At 34.0% G+C, this 5,040-nt stretch overlaps 1 non-coding gene across 1 annotated transcript; it reads right to left on the bottom strand.

Moving 5' to 3' along the window:
• Positions 1–3,522: 3,522 nt before the first annotated feature.
• On the bottom strand, positions 3,523–3,625 carry LOC143651081 (U6 spliceosomal RNA). The gene has a single exon (XR_013159824.1). It is a non-coding gene; the product is annotated as a U6 spliceosomal RNA (small nuclear RNA).
• Positions 3,626–5,040: the final 1,415 nt, after the last annotated feature.

Below are 5,040 nucleotides of genomic sequence, written 5' to 3'. Positions count from 1 at the left end.
CTAATGAAAGAAAAATTAAAATCAGATCTCCAAAACAAGATGTCAGCCAGATTAAATAGAAAATGGTCTTTTGTGGAATTTATAATCCTGCCTTTTGTGGAATTTATAATCCTATCTTCAATTCATTGTAGATAACAGTGCATAGGTCACTACCCTCCAAATTTCAGGGAAATTGTAGTGGTGCTGCTGATAGGGAATGGATGGGAAGTCTATAAATTATATAGTTTATTCTGTTGCAGTAATTCTTGCTCACTATTATACTTACATCTTTACCAATATGACACATAATACTTATTACATTATTCCAGGCTCTAGGCTAAAACTACACAAATTATCTCACTCAATTTTTAAAACAAACCTATGGGTAGATACTATATTTTCTTGATACTAGCACAATTTATATTAAATGAATTGTAGTTTTCACAAGAGTAGGAAACTTGTCTGTTTTGTTCACAAATTTATATTCATCGCTATAATGTTTGGCACATAACAGACTCAAAAACTTAATTATAAATGAATAAATAAATCTCCATTTTTAAGGTGAAGGTTTTGAGCTCTTAAGTGACCAAATAACTTATTTATAGCTTCACTGCAAAAACATGGTAGAATTAAGTTTCTAGCCATAGCCTATTTGGCAGCTCCAAAGTTTGTCTTTCTGTCTACAATTCTAAGGAATCAACGTAGCAAACTTTGAGGGCAGATGCACTGTATTACTCTTACTTTCTAAATCAGGAAAGGGAAAATTGAGTGTGCCCTTCTCTTATAAGCTGAATTTTATTCTCTAAAAAGATATCTGGAAAGCCTAACCCTTGCTACCTGAAAATGTGATCTTATTTGAAAATAGAGCCTTTAAAGATGTATTCAAGTTAAGATGAAATCATACTGAATTAGGGTTGGCTCTAATCCGATATAACCATTGTCCTTATAAGAAACAGGAGGACAGAGGAGAGAAAAGCATGTAAACTCAGAGGCACAGGTGGGAGTGGTCTATCTATAAGCCTAAGAATATTAAGTATTGCCAGCAAACGCTAGAAGTTAGAAGAAGCAAAGTAGAATTCTTCCTTACAAGTTTCAGAAGGAGATTGATTTCAGGTTTCTTGTCTACAGAACTGTGAAATAATAAATATCTCCTGTTCCAAGTCACCTAGTTAGTGGCATTTTGTTTCGGTAGCCCTAGGAAATTGCAATACCTTCCTTTAGTTTTTGAGATCTTTGTAGTTTACATTTATCTGATTGAACTCGGAGGGATCAATTAAAGAAAGCATGCCTACTTGGTTGGTTGAAGATATTATGCTTGAGTGACAGCTTTGTGTCTGTATTAAAACTTTGTTCTTCTGAGGAATGAAAAATATAGGTTCATTGCCTGTGATCATATAGATACCCTTGCCACCCAGCAGTACTGGGCGGGGGGCAGGGAGAGAGAGAGAGAGAGAGAGAGAGAGAGAGAGAGAATTTTATTATAAATTTTGCATCCAGAAGTTACCTGCAGCTTAAAAGTACATTTTCATTTCACAGCTGACCCTTTCTTTCTTTACTTTCTCATACATTTCCCATCTGGTTGAATTTATGACCACTGATGTGCATTTTGCTTTATTCTTCTACAGTGTTTTAAAAGCCTCTGGAACTTTCCAAACAATAAAAAAGCTAACAAGAACAATGTTTTCTAAACAATAATTCATCTTTTTAAATGGCTAATAAATACAAACAAGGCAAGTCCCCAAAGTTGTCTTTCAAACTTCCTAGTGAGAAGAATAATTAGAAAAGGAAACCCATGAGGACTTGTGCAGTGACAGCTATATGGATTTCTTCCAGTATTGTACTGAACTCCAAGCCAGCTCACTGTGGGTCATTTAGCTCAAAATGTCTGGAAAACAACACCTGGAAGCAATGGCTCATGACTTTTAGACCAGTTTATCTTCAGTAGTTTCACTAAGTGGGATTGGAATGGAATTGAAAATTCTACTGATTTTTGAAGCTAATTTGGCTCCTCTTGAATCCCAGGTGCTAGATCCCATATGACTAATAGTGACAATGTAATTAATTATCTGAATCAGGACAATTAGAAAGGAAAAGGTAATGCTATTAATTATTACAAGGAAACAATTAGTTCAAAGAAGGACTTTGCAGAGGAAATGTGGCATATGCTCATGGTAAAAATAACACATTCTGATTAATTCCCGTATGTGTTTTTTCCCATATATATAACATCAACCAGAGATTCTTTACGATTTTTCTTAACACTTAACAATATAAAATGATAATATTTACATGCTCTACACTTTACCAGGATCTTACCTCATTATATTTGAAACCACTTCAAGCACTCCTAATGGGAATCACAAACTAGCTTTCTCTTTCTTTCCTTCATTCCTCCCTTCCTTCTTTTATTTCTTTCTTTAGTTTACTTATTAATTAGAGTAATTTATAAGTCTGTGAATATACTGGAGACAATTATTTCAGGAACTCCATATCATTATATAAGAAAAATAATAACCTATGATAAATTTAGTTTTAAAAATATCAAACTGTATTTTAAAACTGATTCTAGATTTCGAACCTCATTTTATCTTATTTGATAAAGGTAAAAAGGTAAAAAAGCATTTGCTACTTAAACACACATCCACACTCACACATCCACATAGGTGAGCTTGTTTAATTGTGTGCAATTATATCTTATTGTCCTTGAGTGGCAAATTTTGCGTATTAAAGCTTCATAGTCCCAGGGAATGGGAACTATATGTTCATAGCCTGTGATCATGTAGAAAATATCTATATAATCTTAAGCCCAAGATCCTAACCCTCACAACCACCAGAAAATAAAAGGCATTTTATCCTTGATACCGTATTCAGATTTTACACACAATTTGAATATGCTATTCATGGCCCACTATGAATTTGAGCACAACCTTAGCAGTGGCAGATGATGAATTTTTCTAAATAAGAATCAATAGCATGGCACAAAACTAATCTTATTTTCTACTAGGTGGACTTTTAGAATTTTTTTCAGATGGTGCTTGGGAAACCTTTCACTGGACTCTTCTTTTCTCACCTCTACTTTTGCCCTCACTGCTGGATTCTGGCTCTATTTTTCCATTGATTCAAGTGATCAAGGGTAGGAATCTCATTTTCTTGACTCTGTGGTCAAGGCCCAGGAGACCACGTAGGTGTTCTATCATCTCTCTGCCTGCTCTGACACTACTATTGGTCAGAGTGTCTAACTTGTATAGAGTCCCAGGAAGAAATTAATTTCTCTCTTGTCTGAACATTACACAGAGAGTTCAATCTCTCTATAAACAGTCAGGACCGATATGATTTTGTCTGTAGTATACGTTAAATTGGTGCTTAGAATAGAGATTTAAATTTGGCAAGTCTCAGACTCTCCTAGAGTTGAACCATTTCACTCTAGCCTCCCTCTATCTAGCCTTTTTATAATCAAAAATGTTGAATGACTTCAACTACAGGATTTTGTCTGCTATGAAACGTCATCTGTGCTTTAAACTAGAACATATCTGCTTTTTTTTTTTTAATATGGAAGACTTCACAAATTCATATGTCATCTTGCATAAGGGCCATGCTAATCTCTGTATCATTCCAATTTTAGTATATATGTTACCGAAGCAATCATCACATTTGCTTACTAAGTCTTTTCAGTATCAGTCACTGCTGAATATTTATTTGTTTTACTTCTTTTAAAATTCACAGCAATCCTATAGAGTGAGTAAAATGACTATTCTCATTTTGCAAAGAAGGGAGCTCTAGAGACAAACAATAGGAAACTGGGAGAGCCAGGTCCCTGAAGTCCTTGCTTTTCAACCACTTCAAAATTCTCTGCATATAGGCAAAATTGCATATTCACCCATAATTCTTCACTTACAAAAACATAAAATTCAATTTCTAATACCATGCACTTAATTGAACTTCTTATGCATATATGATGGCAGTCATAAATTACAGCTGATTTCAGACCTGACTTTATATTTCTGAGACCCAAAATACTATCTAATTATACTTTCTATGAGCTGGGTTCAATGAAGTCAGTGAATGTGATTTATTACAATATTAACAATTTAGTCATTTTTGTAAATCGCAACTTTTTTTTTCTAAGTTTCTATAGATGCTGCTTCATGAATTGGCAAAAACTACCAGCCAAGCAGCTTTGTTTTCATCTTTATACTGAAGTGCAACATGAGCTACAATGATTCATATGCATTTTAGCAATTGCTTCAGACTGTCTAAACTTCATCAATTGTATATTGCAAATTTCTTTCTGACAACAGATATGATCTGGAAAAAGCAAAAAGGAAAAAAGAAAGTAGGCTTTTAGGAGTCAGAGTAATTATAATCTTATACCAAATGATTAAAGTTCATGTGACAGTCTTGATGAAAGGTTATGTAGGGAAATCATCAGTCAAAAAGATTTCAACTCCCTTGTTGGATGTAGCTCAGATTGTAGCAATGATGATTTGCTAAGTACAGTTATCTATGGGGTATACAGTGATAATCTCTGATGATTTTCTCTTCAGAAATTATAGTGCATTTAACACTCTTTTCAACTTGCCATTAAGTGAAAAATTCATTTCCTGTTTCCTTTCCCATTTGTATGTGGTACAAGGAAGGGAGAAAGAGAGGGGAGTACTAGATTAATATTTGAATTAGAATGTATTAAATTTCAAGAAAGAGAAATTCACACAAACTAACTAAAGTCAAAGAACATAGGGTTGTATTAAGGATGAAGTGAGATCTCATGCAAATTTAGGAAATTCTGAATATTCTAACATTACAAAGGGAACAAGTGTTGACATTTCTGGAGAGAGCTGAATAGTAGGAGTTTATATACCCATGCACTAATGCTGAGCCATTAACATTACTTCATTGCAATAGATGTGTCTTTTTTTCTACCTTGCCTCTGGCAAAATCTAGAGAATGAAAACATTTATGTCTGGGCAGACAACATATTGGAAATCTAAACATTTCTAATTAGAAGTATAGGATCACATGATTCAATGGGTTGGTCATTTCTGGGGGTTCTAAGGAGGATAG

Source organism: Tamandua tetradactyla, chromosome 11, assembly GCF_023851605.1.
Source record: "Tamandua tetradactyla isolate mTamTet1 chromosome 11, mTamTet1.pri, whole genome shotgun sequence".
Classification (NCBI taxonomy): Eukaryota; Metazoa; Chordata; class Mammalia; order Pilosa; family Myrmecophagidae; genus Tamandua; species Tamandua tetradactyla.
Note: the sequence above shows the minus strand (reverse complement) of the source record. Positions and strands in the feature narration are given on the sequence as shown.